At 42.4% G+C, this 27,796-nt stretch overlaps 1 protein-coding gene across 3 annotated transcripts in view; it reads right to left on the reverse strand.

Annotated features, from left to right (window-relative positions):
• akap13 (A-kinase anchoring protein 13) overlaps positions 1-27,796 on the reverse strand; it is a 396,122-nt gene that overhangs the window by 335,719 nt on the left and 32,607 nt on the right. For 2 of the 3 annotated variants that reach the window (XM_069912031.1, XM_069912029.1), the window contains exon 2: positions 24,846-24,897. The exons of the other annotated variant lie outside the window; for it this stretch is intronic. The gene's annotated coding sequence lies outside the window, so the exon portion shown is untranslated. The remainder of the gene's footprint in view (positions 1-24,845; positions 24,898-27,796) is intronic. 3 annotated transcript variants of the gene reach the window in all.

Below are 27,796 nucleotides of genomic sequence, written 5' to 3' on the forward strand. Positions count from 1 at the left end.
AGATCAGATAATTACTTAAATGCCAAATGACTGCAGCACGCTCCCATGAAGAAGAGCCTGGGAGTGCCTGTGCATGAATCGCAATAGGCCAGCTTGCAGGTGCAGCCGGCTCTTGGGAAGGCAAATGGAAAGTTGGCCTTTATTGCTGGAGCGATTGAGGTTATTCTGCATCTCTATAGGGTACCGGTGAGGCAACATTTGGAGCAATGCATACAGTTTTGGTCTCTTAAGGAGAAATTGACCTTGGACACAGGGCAGAGGAAGCTCACTCACTTGATGGATTCCAGAGATGAGGGTTAGATCGAATTTTCTCAGACTGAACTCACTGGAATTCAGAAGAATAAAAGGAGATCTTAGAGAAACAGAAAATTATGAAAATATATAGGTAGGTGAGTTTTATTCCCCATTGGTGGGGGAGACAAGAATTCGGGAGCTTAGCCTCAAGATTCAGGGGAGTAGATTTAGGACAGAGATGAGGGAGGGTGGAAAATCTATGGAATTCTCTGTCCACGGAAAGCAGTGGAGGCCACCTCAGTAAATACATTTAAGACAAGGTTGGATAGAAATGAAAGGATATGGGGAAAAGGCAGGCAGGTAGGTGGACATGAGCCTGTCGTCAGATCAGCCATGACCTTATTCGACAGGCCGAACAGCCTTCTCCTGCTTCTATTTCTTGTGTACAATTGTCAAACTCTCAACACAAGATCTTGCAGCATAAAGCACTGGAAGCACTCAACAAATTTTAAAATACATCTTTTAATGCAACAGAACAGGGAAAGTCAAACTTTGTATCAACTTTATATGATCAAGATATTTTACTAAAATTCAGGGGCCCATAAATCAAAATGTCATTCTCTGTTTTCCATCTGATTATAAACAAAATCTTTTTACAGCATAGCTAACAAAAATTGGAATATTAACGGAATTAATGGAGGCCATAAGATCAAGGGCCGTAACCAACTTCATGCTACGTTCTCAGACTTTTATTGATAGACTTTTATAAATTAATCCAAGAGCATTGGTTACACAAGTATAACTGGACAGCACAGATTGTGGGGGCAGAAGGGCCTATTACCATCCTGCAACCTGAAAATTAAAGATCATGGTGCAGAAGTAAAAGACATAATTGTACTCAATGAGAGCACAAGCACAAGGGGCTGAATGGACTTCCATTTGCTTTGAGGCTGTGCATTCATCCCACTCCTGTCCACGCTACTGACCCACGACTGCATCACCAGATCCAGCTCCAACAGTGTCATCAAGTTTGCAGACGACACGACAGTCGTTGGCCTCGTCACCAACTACAATGAGATGCACAAGAAGAGGTGGAAAATCTCGTGATATGGTGCAAGAGGGACAACCCGAGTGTCAATGTGGACAAGGCGAAGGAGATGATCGTGGGCTTCAGGAGGACCAGGAATGACCACCCTCCACTACACATCAACAACTGCAATACAGAGAATGGAGAGCACCAAGTTTCTTGGAAGTTCACTTAACTAATGACCTATCATGGATACGCAACATCCCCTCACTTGTCAGGAAGGCACAACAGTGCCTGCACTTACTGAGATGTTAACCTTCTACAGGAGCTCTCTCCAGAGCATCCTGGCTGGCTGCATCATAGTGTGGTACGCTTGCTGCAGAGAAATGGATCATAGGTCAATTCACAGGACCATAAGAGTGGCAGAAAGGATCACTGGAGTCTCCCTCCCCGTACCCCCATTGATGTGATCTACTGTGATCGTTGTCTGAAGAGGGCGCGCAAAATCATTGAGGAACCCTTCAACCCCACACACAGCATCTTTCAGCTGTTCCCATCAGGGAAGGATCAGAGCCAGCACCACCAGGCTGAGGAACAGCTTCTTCCCATGAGCAGGGAGAATGCTGGACGGCCAAAGGAACTGCTCACACTGATCAGCCGAGACTAATTTATGAAATGATATTTATTGCATGTGTCTGTGTCGTGTCTCTGCATGTTTTGCACTGAGGACTGGAAAACACTGTTTCCTTGGGTTGTACTTGTACAATCAGATGAAGATAAACTTAACTTGATCTGCTTTATTTTCTCTGTTCCTGTGATACATGATTGAAAGTCTTTATCAACTTGCAAAATTTAATCAAACATAAAACACATATGTCTTTTGTTATTTCCTACCTCCGTCACCACCTCCAGCAGCCCCACCACCTCCAGATCAGTCTATTCTGAAGACTCACAGACCTGGCACTAAATATTCTCTTTCCACAGATGCTGCCTGACAATGAGATTTCACAGCATTTTGAAAATGCTGAAAAAATTGTCACAAATCTCAAATACTAGAGCATATCCATTTAAATTTTATGTAAATATCAAGTTAATTATCTGATTGTATAAGTACAACCCTGGATCTTGGTGCAAACACACACAACACATACAGACAAACAACACATATGCAGAACATACATACATATAAATGTTGTTTAATAAATCATCGATCTTCAGAGGATTTGTAGGAAAGTTAAGTGTCATAAAAATGATATTGAATTTGCGCTCTTAACTCTCGCGCATGCGCCAAACAGAATCATGCAAGCAAACAAGAATCAAAATGGCCATGGCCAGCCTACGGACCTCGGGACGCTGACTAACAAGGTAAGCATGCATATTTTGGCTCTTACCTGCCCTGTCTGTATCCCTGTTATAGTTTGTCAAATACAACATAAGCCATGCAAATTTTATATTTTTTCTTTAAATTTTCAGTCGTATGTCAAGTTGGTCATAAGTTGCATAGGTCTCAAGTCAGGGAGAACATGCATAACTGGCATTTCAGGCCTGAGCCCTTCTTCAAGGTACAAACAGACTGGCATCTTAATTAAAGACTGGAGAGAAAGGGGGAAGAATGGGAGGAGGAAAAATCCAGACCAACAGCCAAAAGGTGCTAATTGGATGTGATGAGAGGAAATGTGAGAGTTTATTCTGGCTCTGGGTGAGAACACGGTCTTAGAGCTAGAGATAGGGAGCAGTGAGAGAGACTGAAGTTCCTTTAAAGAGAGAAGCTACGCTCCTGTTTCCACACTTGTGTATACAGACAAAAATCATGTTGAAGTTCTTTCCAATGCCCAAGCACATTAATCCCTCAAAGATCACCAGTAAAAAAAAAACATTTTATCTGCAGTTCACGTCCAGATTTACTATTTATGACACGTGTAATTCCATTAGCCATAGGGTGGGCAACTCTTCAGGCAAAAGGAGTTGTACAAACGGTAATGCTTTCCCAAAATAAATGCAGAAGATACGTTATTTTCACCATTGGAGGGTTCAAAGTTTTGTGCTTATTCAGATGCCCCAACCAACCCCCTCTTAAAAAAACTCACTTGTCATGTTCACACATGAGCACCAAGAAAAATGCAGTTTCAAATTAATGCAATCAGCACTTGGATGGATATGGCTTCTTTCCTCACAGGGGAGGATGTTTAAGAGTCTATATTCCAACACCTCAGACCCTATGTAAAAGCAGCTTTCACCGATGCCAAAACGGCAACTGCAAGCATGCTTCCCAACAATTTATCATTGTGGGTGCTGAAATAAAAGGATCACAAATATCTGACAACCCTGACCTGAATTCTCAGGAGCTCTGACAATTTTCTGCAGTTGTGTGAACATTGTGCAAGATTTTTTCACGCAGGTTCAAGAAGCTCCTGTCAAAAGGGCTCTCGACTCAGAGCTGTGCTGCTATTCCATTTCCCTTTCTTCTCTGTCATTACAATGGCAAGAAGCTGACCTTGAAATAACCCTGGATGAACAAAAAGGTCTTTGGGGTCATTAAGAGAGTTCACGCATGGAGTGTTTTACTGAGCCTATGTGCCTTCCTACACAAGCAGCAGAAGAACGGAGAATGCAAGGGAAAAAAAATTCTGCATAGTGTATTAAAATGTTTAAATGACTACTCATTATCGCTACATGGTGTGAATGGACATACTTCATTTTGGTTTAAATAGAATTCAGTGGCAAGCTAAAAATAAAAAGGAACAGTAGGAGTTGAACCAGTCACAAGAGCTTCTGTGGAGCTAAAAGATATTTTATATCACCCTATTGTGGCCTGTGCAGGAAGTCTTGTCTGAACCGAGGCTTAGTCTGTGATCTAACTTTCCCCAGGTCTTGTATGCAAGTGTAAAACACATTTCCCCTTCTCCAATTACAGACAGCTTGCTGATAATACATGGGTGGGGTGGTGGTTGGAGAGCAGGGTGGAGGAAGCAGAAGAAAATTCTTCCGTGCCATTATCCATGAAAGGAGATATGTACCCCACCTCCTGTTGGGATTTGCTCCCGTGGTTAAAGACTAACTCATTCATAAGCCCCTTTTATACAGCCACTTCAAGGTGTGAATATTGTGCCATGACTCTGTGTCAAAGATACAAACACAGAATGGATGGGTCATTGTAGTCCCGTCTTTAAGCCAGCGGTGGAGGTAGTCACATTTGTTATACGTCACATTTGACGGCACGCCCCACTTCTTTTGCTCTCGAATGCCATGTAAAATGACACATCGGCGTTCAGTGTAAACAAGCAAAGTTGGCTTAATGACGGGTCTTCTCACGGCAGGATCTGTGTGTAAAAAGGGCTACTATTTCTCAAATCCTTTTACTGAACGTGGAATGACAAATCTAATTGCATCATTATCCGCTATGGAAGTGCCAATGCACAGGACAGGAAAAGGCTACAGAGTTGAGAACTCGGCCAGCGTCACCATCAGTCTTCACTTTCAGAGCCGGCGCCTCAAGAAAGCAGCCCCTATTTTCATGGAACTATCTGCACTGGTCTTGAACAACGGCTCAGGCCTGAAACCTTGGTAAGACTGGCTGAGTTCCTCTAGCTTTCCTGTATGGTTTTACTGCAAGCACAGCATCTGCAGACTTTCATGTTTCACTCCCTCTATCCTCAAGCACCCACACCATGCCTTCTTCTCTCTGTTACTATCAGGGAGGTGGTACAGGAACCTGAAACACACATCTAAAGATTTTTTAAAAAACAGCTTCTTCCTCTCCACCATCAGATTTCTGATCAGACAATGAACCCACAGACACTCCCTCACCGTTTTCCCTTATTGCACTAATTTTTAAATATTGTATTTACAGGCTTGCAATTTTGCACTTATAATTCACAATCCTGCTACTGCAAAGCAACAAATTTTGTGACGCACGTTTATAGCAATAAACCAGATTCAAAAGGTGACTCAACTTGCGTACGTCAATTGATAACATTTCCCAACAGTTCTCTTGGTCCAAATTTAATTCAATGCAAATCCTAATGCAAGGACCTGCAAATAAAACCAGCATCCTGCTTATATAAACAATCCTGGTGACATAAGTGGTTGTGCACTTTAACAGTTATAAGCATCACTCATCCACTGATGCAGACACCAATCACAGGTAATGATATTTACAGGCCTTCCACTGAAGACTGTCATTCAAACAAGAAAGTGAAAACAAACACAGGAGGAACTCAACAAGTCTCGCAGCACTTTGGGACCTTTCAGGTGGACCCTCCGCCTTCAGAGCGGTGGCAGGAGCGGATCTTAATTTGAGGACTCCCCTTTCAGGTGGAAGCCCTAAAAGGCTGCTGCAGTGCTGCTTGGTCCACCTGAAAGGGCCTATTCATATCCAGAGGCACCTTGTAGCTCCTCCGGATCTGATGGAGGCGGGGCAACTGGAGCCGCAGTGCCACCCATCATAAATATGCGGCATAGCAATGGCAGTCTTCCCTACCCATAATCCCCATGCAGGTGGAACTGCTGTTTCCCACAACAGTTCCAGTTGCATGGGGGATTATGGGTAGGGAAGACCGCCATTGCTATGCCACATTTTGAGCCACAGAGAGCGGCCCCAGTGCAGGAGTGGCCAGTCAGGCTGTGACAGCCCACACCAGCCGTCCCCCGCCGACCACCCCTGCCCCAGAAGCGGGGCGTTGGGTCGCCGGCTGATAGAGTCAACAGCCCACCCCCCCAGGCAGCCGCTTACAGTGCTACACATTTAGGTGCTTCAGCGGAGCCCAGGGCTCCGCCAATGATCCTTCCCTGAGGACAGTTGGCGTCGGCGCCTCGGAGGTGCTTCTGCTGCGTTCAGGTGAGAATGTCTTGAGTTGCAATGGGGGAGATTATGCAGCTTAACGTTGGGGTGTTTAGCCCATCTAAAAGGTACATCTTTCCTGACTTTCAAAAGGCCCTAATGCTCTGGGCCAGAGCCCTTCTTCAAGAATGGAATCTAGGATTTGTAACACCTTTAATTAAAATCTCCAAGAGTACAACGGCATGATATTGAAGTTGGTGAATGAGCCTTGAATGTTCAGCAGAATAATGAAGAATTACTTAAAATTAAACTGGAATAAATGAATGGGACAGCACAGTTAGTGCACCGCCTTCACAGAGTCAGCGATTGGGACCGGGGTTCGAACCCTGCACTGTCTGTAAGGAGTTTGCACGTTCTCCCTGTGACTGCGTAGGTTTTCCCTGGGGGCTCCAGTTTCCTCCCACCTTTTGAAATGTACTGGAGTTGTAGGTTAATTGGGCAACACAGGCTCATGGGCCAAAATAGCCTGTTACTGTGCTGCAAGTCTAAAAAATTTTTTTTAATTAAATATTGTACAGTAATAATGGCCATAAAACCACTCAAAAAATCCGAGATTTCAATATCATGGCTGATCTGATCTCCACCTACCTGCCTTCCCACCTCTCCCCCCCCCCCCCCCACCCCATATCCATCAATTCCACTATGCAAAAAATCTATCTAACCTGGTTTACTGAGGTCACCTCTACTACTTCAATGAGCAGCAAATTCCATAAGATTCACCAACCTCAGGGAAAAGCAGTTCCTCCTCATCTCCGTCCTAACTCTACTACCCTGGACCCTGAGGCTATTCCCCCAGTTCTCATCTCCCCTACCATTGGAAACCACTTACCTACCTTTATCACATGCTTATCAGTAACTTCTCACTAAGCGAATCTCCATTCAGCAAAGAGGTGGGCAACTGTCTCCACTCCAGTCATCTTGAAGACCATTTGCATTGTGGGTGATGTTCTGGTTATACTGGAATGGTTCCTTTCAGTGCCAGCCAGGCCCAGCCCTGGTGCTAGTCCATAAGCACTAGTAATGAGGCCTTCTACCAGGTGACCTGGACAGTCTGCATTGGGAACCACCCCACCGTATCCATCTAGTCCTTATCCCTCACTGCCTGCAGGGCATTCTGTGCAGACCTCTGCCGGAGGACCTTGCAGTCAAAGGTGTTTGCCTGGAAAACCATTTCCATGTAGGATAGGTGGTGCGGCAATGTCCAGCTGACTGGGACATTGTGCAGCAACAAGGCCAGGCCCATCCTTCACAACACCTGGGAGAGGTATAACCTCAGCACGAAATCCTCGTACTTTGGTTCCATGCACAGCCTGATGCAGCCACACATGAACATGGTCATCAGGAGGAGTGCCATGTTGGGAACATCTTTACCTCACCACCCACTCCGCCCGTTGTCTGACGACTGGTACATGGCAACCCTTTCCATCTTGGATCTCCATATGAATCTGATGACCGCCAGGGAGGAGAGCTGAAATTTTACTTCAGAGCACACAGCAAGACCAATATATGGAATTGAAACTCAGTCCATTTTACAAAATAAATAATCGCAACATTGTTCTGCAGCACAGATTGAACAAAGGACTAAAAATCTACGTCCTTCAATGCCCAATGCTCGATGGTCAACCTACTAGCAGACCTGAACAAGTGCAGAAGAAAACAGTCATTGCGCCAATCAACAGCATTTCCTTAATTAGCCACTTTCCACTGGCACCTTGTCCCAGGAATTAACTGGTTAAGGTGCAGTGGAAAAGGAAAATAATAATGATGCCGGGTATTGACAGCCTCTATTCCCTACTCATATCCCTGGTATCAGCCGATGCTGGTTAAACCAGGGGAAAATGAACAACTTCCATCCATTCCATTCGAATGTAGACTCTCTGATCCCTGGGAATGAGATGTGTTCAATGGAAATGCAGTCAGTGTCCTGGTTAAAGGTAGCCCAGTGGAAGCCACACAAACGGCTTCCTATCCCAGGTCACTGCACGGCCAATGAACTGGGATGCCAGTGAAAAAGGCCTATTCACTGCAAGGTTCTCATTTTCATCAAAACAAACTCATTTCATTCGTTACATTTACCCTGTTCACAAGTACAGCAGATTCTAGCTTTATTGGTCACCGCCATGATAAAAGCTAAATGATGACATGCCCAAAGATGAGGACTAGTTTATTTTTACAGGGTTGACCAAATAAACCTTTATAACTAAAAAATATAATTGAGATCACAATCTCAATCCAGCTTTAATCTTTTCTCATTCCTAAAATATACCTACCCATCCATCCTTACTTTACACACCTCGAGGAGACAAGATAAACCATTGTTTTCCTAACAATAAAATCAATTATATAGGCAGTAATTACCAGCCACATGAATTGCTTTTTAAAGCAGTAAACATCTTAAGATGCTTCAAAGAAACAATAGCAGAACTGGTGTGAGGTAGAGAGAGGTGAAAAGATGCAAGGAAGAAGGGGAAAGATCATGAAGATTCACAGAGAGTATTTGGAGGCAACTACTGAGACTTGGGAGGACTCCACAGGGATACAGAGATAGGGAGATCAACACAGAGCGAATACTGCTGTTCTTTCACGACATTGGCTTTGGAAATTCCCGAAGGATTTCAGTACACAAAGTGGTGCAAATTCAGAATTAATGCATTGCAACTTTCACATTAGCACCGAGCCACAACCTGCCGAGTCCTCTTTTATTATTGCCCATGGAAGCTAAATATTTTACTTTTGTGCAGAGGTATCAGATTTTGCTTCCTGCTAGGATACAGATGTCCCCCTTCTTCTCCTGTTAAGGCTTCAACTAAGAGAGTTTTACAATTTGAAACAGATGCATGCACAAAAGACCCATTTTGGTTCTTCAATCCATAGCCCAAAACTCAACTGTCTGTAACTGCCTAAAAGTCGGAGTTGAGGTTTGTATCCATCACAGGCAGTTAAATATTCAAAGACTCAACACAGATGTCCCTTCATCACCGTTACTCAATGTTTTGCACTTGTCAGGAAGTGTTTGCATTAAGACATTGGTATGGATTAAAAATAAAAATCCTTTTGACACCTCCATTGGAAAATTCTTTAAAGACTATTCAAAACCAATAATCACTGAACACAATCTTAAAATATTCAAGGCAACGGGTGCATTTAATTTTCAGATATTATGATATAGTGACACTTGGGTTTGATGCACAATCGTTTCAATTCTTCCTGTTTATAATTTCAATTCTAAGTAAAAATAACTCCACAGCAATTTCAAAGGGCCACAGAAGCAGTTCTTTCTCAGGGGATGTGAACGTTGCCAAGATGACCAACGTTTATTTTTCAACCTGTTTCTCTCAAACTGAGTTGGCCAATTTTAGAGGACTATCAACCATGGTCGGGTGGGGTGCTGTAGATGGCACCCGATAAAAGGCAGGAGATCGGCTCCCTTTAATTCAGATTTATTGTCAGAGTACATACATGATATATGGGTGAGGCAGAATGATCATTATTGGTAGTGCAAAAAAACCTGTACTCAATGCACACATGTAAACAAATAAATTTAAAGAAACTGGAATACAGAGGGGGATTTAAAAAACAAATCAATAAAGTGTAAAAGTCAGACTCCTTCAATGAGTCCCTGCTTGAGTTTGTTGTTGAGGAGTCTGATGGTGGAGGGGGAGCAGCTGTTCCTGAACCTGGTGGTGCGAGTCTTGTGGCACCGATACCTCTTTCCTGATGGCAGCAGCGAGAACAGAGCGTGTGCTGGGTGGCGTGGATCCTTGATGATTGTTGTTGCTCTCCGACGGCAGCGTTCCCCGTAGATGTTCTCGATGTGGGGAGGATTTTTGACTGTGATGACACTACCTTTTACAGGGCTTGACATTCAGGGGTATTGGTGTCCCCATACTAGACCACGATGCAACCGGTCAGCGCACTTTCTGTAGAAATTTGCCAGGATTTCCAATGTCATACCAAACATCAATAACACTTAAAAAAAAAACACATTCTGGTAGTTTCACCGTCTCAATTTCTTAATTCATTCCAGACTTATTGAAACTCTCTACTAGCCAGAATGGGATTTCCAAATTGCATCTTTACAACAGTCTGTGACTCTGGATATGACATTTAACACAGGTATTGGAGAGTGCAGAATTAAAGCCTAACTTGGACTTTAAATCCAAGATTTTTTTAAAAACCTAACATCAATAAGGTTAGCACATCGCTATTACAGTACCAGAGTCCTGGTTGGAATCAAGCTCCTCCTGCAAGGAGTTTCTATGTTCTCCCTGTGACCACGTGAGTTTTGACCAGGTGCTCCAGAACCAGGTGCTCAGGTCCGAAACGTCAGTAATCTACATCTTTACCTCCTCTGGATGCTGTGAGGCCGGCTGAGTTCCTCCAGCAATTCGTTGAGTTTTTATTACAATCTCAGGAGATTTTCATGCTTCCCTCCAGTTTCCCCCATCCTTCCAAAGACATGCAGGGTTGCTGGGTTGATTGGTCACATGGGTGCAATTAAGCAGTGCTTGTGAGCTGGAAGGGCCTGTTATTGAGCTACATCTCAAAAATTATAAAGAAAATGCCAAGAATGCTCAAGATTGGGAAGCATCTCTGGTGAAAGAAATGGATGAAGTCAAATAATATTTCATCCAAAACTGAGAAAGGTAGCAAACCACCTTCTTGAATTGCTGGTGCTTTTGGTCAAGATACTCCAAAAATGTATGTTCCATGACAAGTCAGTGGAGAAACCGCAGGCAGTTGTGGTTCCTTGGCCTTCTTGGTGCGAGGTCAATGGTTTGTGAGATGCTGTTGGAGTGGTTTGCATTCGGGCTGTTTTGTTCTGCAAAGACCTACATTTTGGAACTCGATTATATCAGCACAAAAGCAGCTTTTATATATTTTTGAGGAATGTCGCGCTTGTTCCAAGTCTCTTTATAAACATCAAAAGATTGAATTGCTCATGGCAATGAGCATTTACAATGGTATTTATAAAATATTTAACAGTAATAATAGAGCCCAGAACTGTTCCATACATAAATATGCAAGAGAAACTCAGCAGATCATGCAGTGTCCATAGGAAGTGAAGCATAACTGAGGTTTCTGGCCTGGGTCCGTCGTCAGGACATGGTTGACGTTAGACTATCCAAGTAAACAGTGGAATCCGAACAATCCAATAGCACAGAGTAGAAAATATGCTAATTTATTTATTCCCTTCTGAAACCTCTAGCCACCCCTACAATTGTTTTAAAATAAAGGTCATGTAACAAAGAAATGTTATTTAGATCTTTCTTTCTGGCTGTCCCTCGGGGGTCAAGGATAGGGTGGCACCGATAGCATTGCGGTTAGCTCAACACTATTACATCGCCAGCAATCCAGGTTCAAATCCAGCACTGCCTGCAAGGAGTTTATTCGCACTCCCCATGTCGCGTGGACTTTCTCCGGTTACTTCCCACTTTCCAAAGACATGAGGTTAGTAGGTTAATCAACCACGTGGATGTAAATGAATCTCAAAAAATAAAACTTGCTTCCATTTCAGAGTACATACATCACGTACAACCCTGTGATTCTTTTTCCTTCAGGCAAGGCAGAATTACCACTTTTTGGTAGTGCAAAAACTGTACATTATTTTCACATGTAAACAAGTTGTCTGTGCAATATACAGAAAGAGGAAAAAAATTAAAGTGCACAAGAGTCTGTAAATGAGTCCCTGATTGAGTTTGTCGTTGAGGAGTCCGATGGTGGAGGGGTAGCAGCTATTCCTGAACCTGGTGGTGCGAGCCTTGTGGACCTATTACCTCTTTCTTGATGGTAGCAGTAAAAACAGAGCGTGTACTGATGATAGTCTTGTGTACTGCCAGCAGGTAGTATTTTTCTCTGTTAATTCCAAAAGTGCAGACAATACTCTATGTATGGCCTCCTCTGTATTTTTTTCCCCCCAAAAGTTCAATCCCTTTATCAACCATCCAACTAAGTTACCTTTAAAATTCTACCATAGTTTCTATTGTATTTCATTTTTTCTAAAAGAACAAAGCACTTGCTGTGCCAGTAATTAGGTTGCCTAGCTGCTTGCAAGATACACCAAGAAAATCATTGAGGGGAAAGAATTCCAATCGATTTTAAAACAGGTTAAAATAAATGAATGGTGCAATAAAATAAATGCATTTACCAATTAACATATGAACCAGAACAGTAAAGTTGATGCCCTTCATTAAAAAACTTGCAGAGAGGACCCAGCTTGAAATGGTGACAATCTCCCTCCCAAAGCTGTGCATTTCCAGCCATCAGCATTGTTCATCAGGGCCACATCCAGGGATAGCCTGAAGAACATGCAGATTTTCTTGGTTCCACTTCTGCTTGGAGCAGCATGTAAACTCGAATTCACAAGGCACACTCAGCAGACAGTAGAAGAGACCCATCAACCACACAGAACAAAAACTGTCACAAATTCCAGAATACTACCTAACACACTTTTCATCTTAAAAATACAATATAATATTTATTAGCTGTGTAGTTGCAGCAAGCAAGAATTTTGGTGTACTGTACTTGTGTCAGTAAACTATCAAATATTTGTACATATTGTCAATGGAGAAAATTGATCTTCAATAGATTATTGATTTCCACTAACCAACACAGCTCAGAAAAAGCCTCAAAAAAGTGTTGAATGATGCGAAGCAGTTTATAAATTACCAATGCACAAATACAGAGGGTGGGGGTTGGGGGTGTAAAGGAGGAAGAACAAACTTTCACACCATAACCTTTCCCTCCAATTGTGCTGCAAACAACTGGTGACTGAAGCAAATTCTATCTTGTTTCACAGCATTCCCACTAGTGTGAAAATGAAGATAGCGTGGACTTCAATCTGGCAATTATTGTGGTTAAGTACAAAGGAGTGAAAAATAATGACTTAGTAAGACTCAAGACCCTTTTCCACTGGTATCCTAGTTAATTGACTATGCAGTATCCCGGGATAGGAAGCCCTTTGTGCCATTTCCACAGGGCCACCCTTAACTCGGACACCAATTGCTTTTCCACTGTACACAACTTATCCCCAGAGATCAAGCTGGAAACAGGTGACTTTCTGCTGACCCCTTTCCATTGGTTTTATCAGCCCGCCGGCATCAGCAAACACCAGGGATAGGAGTAGGGGGTGAGGCAGTCAATCCCTGGCGTGAAATGGCATCATCTGACGTCAGCATTCGGACAGTTTATTTTCCACTGGACCCAGTCCCAATAAATTCCCAGTTAATTCCAGGGACAGGGGGCTTTAGAGAGAAGCATCAGTTAGTGTCGTGGGCAGCACAGTAAGTGCAACTCTGTTACAGCGCTAGCAACCCGATTTTGAATCTGGCACTCTGCACGTTCTCCCCGTGTCTGTGTGGGTTTCCTCTGGGTGCTCTGGATTCCTCCCACCCTTCCCAACTATGGGGGTCGTAGGTTAATTTGGTGTAATTATGCACTATCCAGGCAATCAACTCATTCAGGAGGACATGCAATAATAAACAAATAAGAGTGTAAAGAGCAGGGAGAAAAGTTATAAAAGAGTGCAAGGGCTTTATCTTTTGCCAGTGTGAGACCCATTTAAGAGTCTGGTAGCAGCTGGAAAGATACTGCACTTGAATCTGGAGGCTCATGGGGCAAAAGTGGCAGAAGTAATCGTAATTAGAAAAGGGGCATCAGTAAAATAAATTTTGTTCAGAGATGCCCACTCAAATCTACTCTCTCTCATGGTTCACAAGCACAGGTTAAGATTTCAAAGGGCTGCAGTTCAGACAGTCAGCACCTGCTTAATCAAGAGAGATATTCTCAGGAGAGGAAAAATGAGATCGAGGAGGTTTTAGCGAAACAGACATTTACAAGATACAGCTGGAAAGGCAAAAGGCAAACAGGATACACTGCATACTAAAATATCTCAAATTTTAATTGTGTAATTTGTTGCACCACAGCAGGATTGCACACAGTTCTGAGAAATTCACAACAGGAATATTGCAATCCAAGAAAGAATTTATTATACCAAGCTCAGTGTTACAAAAGCACAAGGAGAAAATTGCACTTTTTCCACCGGAAGAGGGAAGTTCAAGGAGAAAGCCAACAGATGTTCAATATAATGGTTTTGAGAGAGGAGGTACTGAAAGATCGTACCAGCTGGTTGATGAATTAGTAACAGGACCCTTTGATTCATGATTATTAGAAAATTTTTTAAGGGGAAAAAAAGAATCCCTCCCACATAGAATTATTACAAATGCAGAATGCATTATCTCCAATTTCTATCAAAGCAAGAATTGTGAGGAAAGAAAACGGAGAAAAGTATTTGAATGAGGGGCATGGACCCGAGACGGTAAGAAAGAACTTGCTGAAGAATAAAGTTTTGACAAAATACCTCCAATAATTTCTCACTCTGCTGTAATTGCATTGAATCCACTAATCGGCATTCAGGACAAAATAGGGATGAATCGGGAGCAAATAGCAGAATTGCTTTAAATATTGCAGATAAAAGCCAATAGTTATCACCAGACAAACAGAACATTGGGAAGTGAGCAATTGGGCTCAAATAAAATCCATTCTCCATTCAACCTTCCTACTTTACTTTATTTATAGATTGGTTTCAGGGAATGAATGATGCCGTTTGAAAGGGCAATGGAACACCAGTCCAGTTCTGTTCTGTTTTTCAGTGTACCTCAAATTCTCAGAATATTATTTTCTACACAAATAATTTTTTAAAAATCACAAGAAATCTTCAAATCCATATCCAATCCTCTCCAAAACCAAAAGAATTATTTTTTTTTTAGTTCAAAGAAACTACAAGAGATGACTTTTACCAATGCTTTACAGCTTCCGTCTTCTACTGCTGTTAGACATCAACAGCCCAATTTTTCCATCGAATGTCAAATTTTCCACAGGGTTCATACACTATTGATGGTTAGAAATAAACTGGGCCGTGTACAGTGATGTGCAGACTTGCCTTTAAAATGGATTAGCACATTCCAAATGGAGGGCACTTCAGTAACCTGTCATCTTGTGAACGTACTTCCACGTACACTGAACGACATGGTGTTCTACATGGTTAAACAGGCAAGCATTAATTACTTGCATGCAGATAGCAAAGGAAGGGAACCCAATTAATCCTCTGCGACACTGTGGACTAAAGGCAGAATGTTTTAAATTTAGACATACAGCACGGAGACAGGCCCTTTCGGCCCACGAGACTGTGCTGCTCAATTACATCCCATTGACCTACACCCTGGTACATTTTGAACGATGGGAGGAAACTGGAGACATGGAGGACGTACAAACTCCTTACAGATAACGCCTTTTTTGGCCAGACATCAGTAGAGTACCTTCACATGAACACACCCAGCAGAGACTGACAGATGCATTACAAAATTATAATGGACAAATGAGAGATATTGGGGAAGATGCCTAAAAGCTTATTCAAAGGGCTGCTTTTAAGGATCGGTTTTAAACAAGAGTAGGAGATGGTGAGGGACAGGAAGGTAAAAATTGGTATGAAGGTTTCCCTGAATCTCATTCAAGAGAAACGAACACAAGCCAAGCCTGTCACAATGTTGCTACAACTGTGATCCATAGCAGGGGAACACATTGGCTGCAGGTGAATGATTTATTATTTATTATAGCTCCACACTTCACTGATCTCAAACACGTCTCTGAAACAAGAACTCGATGTTGAAAATGAGAAATGCAGCTGAGATATTCAAAAATCGCTGTCACATTTTCACCTTTCCACATTCAAATACTATCCCAATCAGCCAATCTTAGAACCATTTTCTTTCTTCTTCTTTGGCTTGGCTTCGCAGACGAAGATTTATGGAGGGGGTAAATGTCCACGTCAGCTGCAGGCTTGTTTGTGGCTGACAAGTCCGATGTGGGACAGGCAGACACGGTGGCAGCGGTTGCAGTGGAAAATTGGTGGGTTGGGGTTGGGTTTTTCCTCCTTTGCCTTTTGTCAGTGAGGTGGGCTCTGCGGTCTTCTTCAAAGAGGTTGCTGCCCGCCAAACTGTGAGGCGCCAAGATGCACGGTTTGAGGCGTTATCAGCCCACTGGCGGTGGTCAATGTGGCAGGCACCAAGAGATTTCTTTAGGCAGTCCTTGTACCTTTTCTTTGGTGCACCTCTGTCACGGTGGCCAGTGGAGAGCTCGCCATATAACACGATCTTGGGAAGGCGATGGTCCTCCATTCTGGAGACGTGACCCACCCAGCGCAGTTGGATCTTCAGCAGCGTGGACTCGATGCTGTCGACCTCTGCCATCTCGAGTACTTCGACGTTAGGGATGAAAGCGCTCCAATGGATGTTGAGGATGGAGCGGAGACAACGCTGGTGGAAGCGTTCTAGGAGCCGTAGGTGATGCCGGTAGAGGACCCATGATTCAGAGCCGAACAGGAATGTGGGTATGACAACGGCTCTGTATACACTTATCTTTGTGAGGTTTTTCAGTTGGTTGTTTTTCCAGACTCTTTTGTGTAGTCTTCCAAAAAGAGTCCATACAGCACAGTAAACAGGCCATTCAGCCCTTCTAGTCGAGGCCAAACTATTATTCTGCCTAGTTCCACTGACCTGCGCCCAGCCCATAGTCCTGCATGCCCCTCCCAGCCATGCACCTATAAATATTAAAATTGAGCCCGCATTGAGCTGGGAGCTCGCTATGTGAAAAGATTCCCCCTAATGTTCACCTTAAACCTTTCCCCTTTCACCCTCAACCCATGTCCTCTGGTTTACATCTTACCTACCCTCAGTGGAAAAGCCTACATGCATTTAGTCTGTCTGTCCCCCTCACAATTTTTGCATACTTCTATCAAATATGCTCCAAGAAATAAAATCCTATCCTATAACTCAGTTCTTGAATTCCTGGCAACATCCTAGCTAATTTTCTCTGCACTCTTTCAATCTTATCTTTCCTGTAGTTAGGTGACCAAAACTGCACACAGTCCTCCAAATTAGCCTCACCAATGTCTTGTACAGCTTTACCGTAACATCCCAACTCCAATACTCAATACAGGTACACCCTGCTTTACAAAACTAAAGCATTCCTACAGAACCTTTTGTAAGCCAAAATGGTGTAAAGTGAAAAAGTATTACCATTGGTTTCCATGGGAAATTTTTTTGAGCATTCCCAGACCCAGAAAACAACCCACTAAATGGTATCGAATGACAAAACCTAACAATAACATTTAGTAAAAGCAGGAATGATAAGAACACAGCCGATATAAAGTAGAAATAATGTATGTACAGAATCGAGAAGATACAGAGTTTTGATGGCACCCACCCCCCCCACCCCTACCATCCAGATCATTGATATAGATGACAAACAACCATGGTCCCAGCCCTGATCCCAGGCACACCACACGTCACAGACCTCCAGCCTGAGAGGCAGTCATCCATCACTACTTCCTGGCTTCTATATAGCCAATGTAGAATCCAGTTTACTACCTTACCATGAATACCAGGCCTCTGAAACCTCCTGATTAACCTCCTACGTGGAACCTTGTCAAAGGCCTTACTAGCATCTGTGTCAACAACATTCCTTTGCATTTTTCATACTCACTTGTCTTGCTTCCTTTCCCATCCATAATCCAAACCAGAGCAAGCACATCTTACTTTTTGCAAGGACTTTTGACATGCTTAATATTCTTTGAACTGAGATTCTATGCTTAGCAGTCTCCAACTATTTTCATCATCACTTATTCACATGACAAAGCTGCACTCCTAGAAGCTCATGAGGGGGCGGAATACACAAAGGTGCTCCTCCCCCATTTTGTTCTGACATCTGCCTGTATATACCTACTCCAGATGAAGGGCCCAGGCCCGAAGCATTGGTTACTCTCTCTTTTCCATGTAGGCTGCATGACCTGCTGAGTTTCTCCAACACTCGTCCCCAGCATTTGTAGATTTTCTTGTTAAACACGTGGGGGTGGGTCAGCATGGAAAGAAAGGTGCTCATCAGTTTACAGCCAAGTCTTAAAAATGCCACTTTTCACTGCTCCTTGATCCTCCATTCAAAAAGGTTCCATTTTAAATGGGACATTCACTTTGGAGATTAGTTTGTGCTCAAGCCAACATGTGAATTTATAACTGCACTGTGTCACTGAAGTAATTTGGAAGCTGCACTTTAGATGCAGATTTGCCCAAGGTAGCAGGAAAGGCCAATTCGTAACCCCAAAAATGCAGCCACATATTTCATAGCTGGCTTGTCTCATCTGGAAGGCCCATCCACATTTCTGCATGTCTGCTAATGCAAACAGAGAAATGTAGTTTAAACTACAGCAGGAAGTTTACTGGATTTGTCAGGTTGAAGTGCTTTGTCATTAAACACATCTGAAGGTTTTGTACCTTTGAGTTTAGAGTGAAGAAATCCTGCTTTCAATTACTTTGCTTGACATATTTTAGCTTCAAAAGCTCAAGGAAGTTTTAAAAAAAAAATAAAGTGGCTAAACATGCATCACAAAGGCCATTATTTTACAGGTCTCCAACATAATTTTTAAAAAATCAGTCCCAAATTTTAAAAATTTAGACATACAGCATGGTTACAGACCATTTTGGCCTACAAGTCCATGCCGCCCAATTTACACCCCATTAACCTACACCCTTGGTACGTTTTGAATGGTAGCAGGAAACCAAAGCCCCTGGGAAAACGCCACGCAGACACGGGAAGAACATACAAACTTCTGCAGACAGTGCAGTATTCGAACCTCAGTTCCTATCACTGGCGCTGTAAAGGTGTCGCATTAACCAGTATGTCAACCACGCCACCCTGGTGGATGCAGAAATCAACTATACTCTTATTCAGAAAGTTACTTTAAGCAATTAAAATAACCGTCAAGCGTTCAATTACTAAATATTAATCAACCAACATTTGTTCCCTGCCCAACAATGCCTTTGCATTGGAAATTCTCATCCTGATTTCTAACTTCTCCATCTCGGACCTCCTCCAGCGGCACAATGAGATTTGGCACATCAGTGGTGGACACATGTCTGGAGTACTCACTCAGAACAGATCCTATCAGGCAAGCCCATAAAAAGTCAATGCTATGGCTATATCTGAACTACAGTGAGGGGTAAAGTAGAGATCAAGCAAAAATAAAAATAACCAGGGCCACTTACTCAGGGAGAAGAGAAATGAATGAAGATTTTACAATTGGCTCAGAGATATCATCAACTGTTTGAACAGATTTTTGAGGTGCATTAATAAAAGGTTTGAAGGCCACGAGCTTGGCCATGGGGAAGATGTGTGGACATTGCAGAAAGACAAATCTGTTCAGGTGTACTGAAACTGAACACCTGCTCTTCTTGCACTTCAGGCCAATAGCTCTCATTGCAGTGGTTCATCAAGCCATTCCTCACTAATGAACAACTTCCATCGTCACTCCATTTCAAATTATATTTTTAATAATGGACTTAATTCTTAAAGGGCTCAAACCATGAGAAAATGTAAGAAACCTTCAACAATGTGGAGCCTCAGTTGTAAACGAACAGAATTCAGTAGACATTAGTGCTTCAGCTGCAGGGGTTTCACAGAAATAATTAGTCAAGTTTATTGACATTTAATTGCACAAGTACAAATCAGATTTCAGATTTATTGTCAGAGTACATACCTGACATCACATACAACCCTGAGATTCTTTTTACCTGCAGGCCAGGCAGGATCACCACTTATTGGTAGTGCAAAGACTGCACTCAGGGCCAGTGCCAGACTATTTTGCACCCTAGGCAAGGCCAACTACTAGCATTTCACCCCCCCCTAAAAATAAATGGCCAACTTCAATTTTCATAACAATTAAAAGCACAAAACTTGAAGCTGCTACTAAATTTATTTTAAATTGCAAGTAATACATCGATCTTTGATTATTTTTCTCAAATACAAAGGAAAATATTTTGGCGCACAAATTATTTTGAACTAAAGGGCACTCAGTAGAATGCCTCCCTCTGCCAAGGGAAACACAACATTAATACCTTATACTTCACACACCTTTAAATCTATATACCTTCCAGAGTCCATTTTGTTCCAGAAGAATGATGTAGAATGAAAATGACCCTTTGGCCCATCAAGTTTGCTCTGACTTTCCCGTATCCATTTTACAAATTTAGGTTATTCTTTTTTTTTTAAAATTTCCCACATTTCTATTCTTTCCCCCCAAATTCTATAACTCACTCACACACGACAGCAATGGCAAATAATCTACCTGGTCACATCTTTGAGATTCAAGAGGAAGCTCACATGGAGACAGGGCCAGAGTTCAGGGCAGAAGCCAGATGGCTGGAGTGGTGAGGTATTCATTGCCCCACTGTGAGACGGCATCAACTCCAGCAATAATCAAGCTGATGACATGTCTCAAAGAGCTGCCTGGAAGGAGAGTATCTACGTATTACACAGCACTCACTGGGAGAACTTGCAATACGTTGATAGAGGACCCAGCGCAAAATGGAACTGTGTTAGTCTGCCTTTTGAAGTTCTCATGTTTTATGAAGCTTTGACATCGAATATAACAATAAAAGTGGCCTTGAGTAATCGCTGAGTTGATTTCTTTAAAGAATTTATAATTTTTTTATTTCTCATCTATGAATATTGATAGTTATTCTGCTATTAGAAACTAGCAAGAACCTGCCCTGAGCTATTCTTAACAAGTTACCATGGACCATCTTGGATTCAAATCTGCTGGTTTCCTTTTCTCATGAATTATGATCCTCTAAAAAAAAGGGACTAATCATGGACCGACCGACTTTACTTGAAGTATTAATAAATTACTCAAACCAATGTTAGAATTTTTGGAACAATAAATGTAAATAACTCACTTGTTAAAGAAGCCAAATACACTTAGACTTACACAAAACTCCCCTCGGCAGTCAGCCTATAACCGCACCCCGGAGCTCTCGACGTCAACTCAGAACCTTCCCCTTGGCCTACTACCACACACGCACACTGGACAGGGGAGGGTTCTGAGTTGAGTTCCCAGGCGTCAGGAGCTCTGGTGTTGGCTGAGAAGAGCGTTCGGAGTCGGGTGTCGGGAGCTCCCAGCTCCAGTGACCAGAGCTCCCAACCTTCCCCTTGGCAGTCAGCCTACAGACGCACACCAGAGCTCCTGAGACCGACTTTCAACACTCTCCTTGGCCTACCTGAACTGTGGGGCATGATTTGCTCTCTTCAAAAGTACCCTTCAGGCAGGGATAGAGTGTTAATTTTTTTTAGGTGCTGGAGCTCACCAAAAACGGCAACAAGGAGGTGCCTGGAGTGGCCCTCTGGTGAGCTCCAGCAGCACTGTACCAGACGTTGTGTGTCCACAATAGGTCACTAGTTCAGTGAACTCAAGTTTTGAAGACCAGATAACCATCAACCAATAAACTCCATAATTGCAGTCTCAATCAATTGGTGAAGAGACCAGCACTCAAAAAAATTAATTGATTGCAATTTTCTGTCCATCAATGAGGATTAGCAGATGAGAAAGTGCAAGGAGGTCCCACCAGATTTTTTTCCTTCAAGGGTCCACACCAAATTCATGCCATCATTTAGCTGCATGATGTTGGCAAACCATCAAATTCACCATTACCCCTCCCTTAAATTTGATGTGAAACAGTGGGTGCAAATTCTGTACCATTATGAGGGAACAATTAATTTTAATGATCCAGCACTGTAAAAGGCCCGACTCACTCATATGCCATTAAACTACCCACCCAAACCCATACTTTTTAAGAGGGTGGGAGAGAAACCATGCAGGTAACAGGAGAATGTACAGACTGCTGAGACAGTGCTGGATTTGAAGCCAAGTCGCTGACGTTGTAATAATGTTGTGTACTAACACTAACCATGATACTTCAATTCTTTTAGCTCTTTCACCGTTCAGTGGAAGAGCCAATGTAGGGCATGCAGGAGAACTTCAAGAGCAAATAAAACGCAAATGCCCCAAGATCATATCCTTTTGTAACACCAAAAGAACGACATGCTAAAAGTCAAACAGGAAAGTCTGCAGACATTGCTGGAGAAACTCAGCAGGTCACGCAGCAACCATTGGAAGGAAAGGGATATAACCAATGTTTCAGCCTTTGTCAAGGTTTCAGCAAGTAGGAATCTGAATAAAGATTGAGGGGGTGGGGGTGGGGCCAGGTGGGGAGGGACAGGAAGAAGGGGCAGGTTGAATGTGGTTGAATCAAATGAAACATCCTGGTAAGCCATTTGCTTGCGCCATATCATTCTTGTTGATTTAAGTTCGCACAGGTGGCAAGGAATAAAAAAAAGTTAGGTTTGCTTGAGTACCGAGAAGACTCTGACCTGCTGTGATATTATTCCTCAGACACCAATTTGCACAACGCTGTTGTCTCTACGTTTGTAAACCTTTTCTGGCTACCTGTCAGTTGCCAGCTCGATTTTCCTCATCCACATGGAATAGCATTAGAGGAACAAGCTTTCTAGTGCAAATCTGTGACCAATCAACACCAACTAACATTTTCATTTTATTCTGATGAAATTGCTTGAAAGCTTGAAACCCTATTCCAGAAACAGGAAGGCCCTGTGTGCAGACTAATCACTGGCTGACCCAGAACCGGTTTTTCTTTTTTGAAAGTCTAGGAAAAGTGCAGTAACTTGTATAAAGACTAACACAAGGTTACGCACGATACAGTACAATTGGTTACACAGGTTATAGATCACGCCCCAAAAGTTAAATAAATGGGACCCAACAGTATCAGACAGATGTTTTCGCTGTAAGGTGGAAATGGGAACAACAGTACATGCAATTTGGGCATGTGAGAAAGTGAAAAAGTTTTGGGAAGATCTAAACCAGGTATTAAATAAAATCACAAAAAGCAACATACCAAAAAATCCAGATCTTTCTTCTAAGAAATACAAGAAGAATTAGGCCTCAAACTGGATGAAGCACAAAAAAGATTTATTATGATCACCTTAGCTGTAGCACAAAAATGTATAATGTCAAGTTGGAAATCAGAAGAGAGCCTGAGAGTACAGCAATGGTACATGGAAATGAATAAATGTATTCCATTGGAAAAAAATAACATACAATTTAAAAAATAAAGTCACATTATTTGAACAAATTTGGGAACCGTGTATGGAACATAACAGAGAGGGCTTGCCTCGGACCTCCACGCCCTAAAATTAATAGACAAAATGACTTGATCCAGTGTGTAAAAGGAGATGACACATTTTTCTTGTTTATTTTAATTGTGTGATAACACTGTTTAATGGTTTTATTGTATTGTATATGTTGAATGTTTATTGGTTTTGGAGGGGGGGTGGGAAGGGGGGAGGGAAGGTAGGAGGGAAAAAGGGGAGAAAATGCCACTGTGTATATTTAAGAGAGAAATGTTTGTATGTATTTTGGATGATATGGTTCACAGTCTGAAAAATTAAAAAAATTATAAAAGAAAAACTTGTATAAAGACTCAAGAAATTAATACATCACAGGAGTTAGAGCACAAAGCACCCGTCTCCATTTATCAAATTGGTTTCTCCATTTTGTGGCCATAACAACTGCAATTGCGCTCACTAATGAAGAAGAGGCCATGTACAGAATACAATTACCACAAGAAACACGGATCTCGTGATTAATTACTCAGTCCCATTTGTCACTATTGGGCAGCATTTTTGAATCAACTCCATTGGGATAAAGACACCAGGCAGATTTTTTTTAAAAAAAAAAACAACCTAAAAGTACTCTTGTATTCAATTATAGTATATTCAACCAATTGAATTCCTTGCATTAAACAGAATTTTTAGGAATAGGGCTCTATCTAACACAACTACAGCAATGGCCAGCATAGTAAATAATTGCAAAACATGCCTTGCACTGCAAAGATGGTAGCCATTTGAGCTGATGCACCCAAGTCTATAGGTAGGTATAGCAAATATCTAGAAAGCTAACATTATTATATATCAAAAAGAACAGAAGCTAAAAACCATTGAGCGGTTATGTCTCAGTTGTTTAATGAATAAGTGAAACCATCCTTATTGTGTACAGCATTAGTCATCTTAGTTAAGAGAGGATGATGCACTGGAAACCGTTCATAAGCAATTTACTGGAACAATGGCTGGAATTGGTGAATTCCTTTAAGTTTGGGCAGATTACGCTTGTTTCCAACTGCAGTGTGAGTGAGGGACAAATGAAACTTGGAACCTCAGGGGATATTAACAGTAGCTATGGAAAGGATGTGGCCTCATGTCTGAAAATGAGAGTCAACCATTCAAGGCATGTTGGGGAATTTTCTTCTCTCAAAGCATTCCAACTCTTTGGGATTCTTCCTCTAAAGGAAGTGGTGTATTTGGTTATCTTTAAGACACCAGTTGATAGGTTTGCAATAACAAGTGGGGGGGGGGGGGGTGGGGAGAAGATCATCACAGGTAGAGGGGAAATGCAGAGTAAGGTGGTCAGATTGGCCACGACCTGTCCAGGCTCAGAGTGGCATGTGGGCTTCTACCACTCTCAACTCTTGTTACTCCCAAGGCTGAAACTCCACTTTTATGATCTTGCTCATCTCAGCATGGGCGATGATAGTATTACACTTCTCGATTAGGACAAGAAAAACAAGCTCAGATTATTGCCAGTGCACAGTGACTCAAGTGTGTGAAGATATTCTGCTTCCACAATATGGACCAACTACACAAAAACAGTAGAATCAATGACCAAACACGACACATGTAAAGATCTTTGAAAGATCAAGAGAAAATAAGGTGCAGTTAGCTACTAATTATTTTGCAAAGAGAAGATGAATGTGGTTAGATTTGAAAAGTTTACTGCAAACTTACTCAATGGAAAAAATCACCAGTCAAATGTTTTTCTTCCAAAATCCACAGTAATCTGGAAAAGATAAAAATTCAAACTCAGACGTCACTATACAAAACTTGTTGCCAAAACCTAAATAAAGATTTAAAACTCCAGCCACAGGTAATAGAAGCAAGGTTGTGTGGAGAACAAGGTTGGAGGAATTGGCAAGAAACAACTAATTTATCAAAATACCTGGCCTTTTTCTCCCAAAAGTTATGGCTTGCTTTTAAACTTCAAGTGTCACCCGGCTTAAATAAACAATTTATTAAGAAGTACATTTACACTGTGCCTGAGAGCAACCAACTGCAGAGGATCAGTTTAGCTGAAGACAAAGTCCTCTCCTCCAGCAGTTATCGTAGCAGTTAGCACAATGCTGTTACAGCGTCGGCGACTGGGGTTCGAATCCAGCGCTGTATGTAAAATGTTTTTATGCTCTCCCCATTTCTGCATGGGTTTACTCTGGGTGTTCTGGTTTTCTCCCTGAGTGTACCAGGGTTGTAGGTTAATTAGGTGGTAATAGGGCTGAGGCACCATCAATAATTCACAAAAGCTGAGTATTGAAACAATCAGGCCTTTAATTGCTGAAGACCCAAACACTATTAAACAACCTCCTTGACTGATCAGAGCAAAATTAAAAGGGCGGCTTGCAAGGAGCTATGGGTAGGATCAGTCTCAGGAGGCGTGTCCAGTCACTAGCAGCCAATCACAGTGGTTTACCACAAGGATGGCACAGGCACATGGGCTGGAAGGGGCAGTTTCTGTACTGCATGTCTAAATTTAAAAAAAAAATAGATTTAATTAGACAACAGCAAAAAAGGAAACATGATCTTGTGATCAGATTGGTTTTGGAACTGCCACTAACCAATCCCACATTTTCATCTCTGTGGAAAAGCAGAATCCAATGATCTCTGCAACTGGATCAACAATGTGCATCAGAAACCATCTTGATTGTATTTTTATGGCAACAAAATGAGCTTGGGACCAGTTACACCGCCATTCTAAAATTAGTGTCAATCTTCTCTATTTGCTGACCGAGTCATAAAGCACAGAAGTTGGCCCTTCGACCCACACCATCGATACTGACCATCATGTACCTATCCACACTCATTCCATTCACCAACACTTGGTCACTAGTCAGTTACACCTTGGTGATTCAGCCATTTGCCTTGACCATTAAAAGCTGTGAGAGCACCTGCCTCCACACCTTAGGCAAGGTTCTGAAATGCAACCTCCCTCTGGATGAATGCCTCTCCCCTCCATCCCTCCCTCCATAAACCTACACCCTACAGTTTTAGATGTCCCGGTTATGGGGACTATCTGTTCTCTCTCAATAAGAGGGCAGAATGCAAGGATATTAATTCAAAGCAGTACTAAAGAGCTGTACATTGGCATGCACATTGAACAGAGACATTACATTCCCAGTCAATTCAAGGGGAGGGGTTCTACAGAATTTTCAAGAAATACCCATTGTGATCATCCGTTTCAGTCTCCTGGACAAAATTCCATCCTTACAATCATCATCAAAACCACTAGATCATTTACTTTAACTATTTACTGGGACAAACTATGCACAAAATTTGGAAACTAATCTCTTAATGCATCCATCAATAGCAAATCAACAGCTACAAAGCAAAGATGCCACAAGTCATTGGATGACTGAAAGGTATAATACAGAAGCCCCAAATTGCCTACAACAGACCAAAATGTCCCGCCCACACTAAACCAGCCTGTCTGCGATTGGCCTATATACCTCTAAACCTATCCACGTATCCATCCAATTACAGTAAAAAAAACCCTGGTATCTGGCAGCTATGGGGATTGGTAGATGCCAGATAAGTGTATTTTCTGATTGCTTGAGACTTATTCTTACAATCCCCAATACATCTGCATTAAAAATAAACAGTTTAACAGACAAAAATATTCTACTGTACTTACACTGAACAAACTTCACTTGCACGAATACATAAACCTCAAATCATTTTACTTTATTTTCAATCACATTCTTGGAAAACATTTAACCATCGCTGCATCTGCAGGTTCCTCCCCTTCCATGGAGCCACCCAAAAAACGAACAATAACATTTTACATCCCTCCCCCCAAGTTCACAGATAAAGTTCTAACCAGAGTGACTCTTACTAAGTAGGGATTTTTTTCTTCTTCTTTCTTTCTTTCTTTGGCTTGGCTTCGCGGACGAAGATTTATGGAGGGGTATGTCCACGTCTGCTGCAGGCTCGTTGGTGACTGACAAGTCCGATGCAGGACAGAGAGGCATGATTGCAGCGGTTGCAAGGGAAAATTGGTTGGTTGGGGTTGGGTGTTGGGCTTTTCCTCCTTTGCCTTTTGTCAGTGAGGTGGGCTCTGTGGTCTTCTTCAAAGGAGGTTGCTGCCCGCCGAACTGTGAGGCGCCAAGATGCACGGTTGGAGGCGATATCAGCCCACTGGCGGTGGTCGATGTGGCAGGCACCAAAAAATTTCTTTAAGCAGTCCTTGTACCTCTTCTTTGGTGCACCTCTGTCTCGGTGGCCAGTGGAGAGCTCGTCATTTAACATGATCTTGGGAAGGCGATGGTCCTCCATTCTGGAGACGTGACCCACCCAGCGCAATTGGGTCTTCAGCAGCGTGGATTCGATGCTTGTGGATTCTGCCTGCTCGAGTACTTCGATGCTGGTGATGAAGTAATTCCAATGAACGTTGAGGATGGAGCGGAGACAGCGCTGATGGAAGCATTCTACGAGCAGTAGGCGATGCCAGTAGAGGACCCATGATTCAGAGCTGAACAGGAGCGTGCGTATGACAACGGCTCTGTACACGCTGATCTTTGTGTGTTTCTTCAGGTGATTGTTTTTCCAGACTCTTTTGTGTAGTCTTCCAAAGGCGCCATTTGCCTTGGCGAGTCTGTTGTCTATCTCTTTGTCGATCCTTGTATCAGATG

This window comes from Narcine bancroftii, chromosome 14 (assembly GCF_036971445.1).
Source record: "Narcine bancroftii isolate sNarBan1 chromosome 14, sNarBan1.hap1, whole genome shotgun sequence".
Lineage (NCBI taxonomy): Eukaryota > Metazoa > Chordata > Chondrichthyes > Torpediniformes > Narcinidae > Narcine > Narcine bancroftii.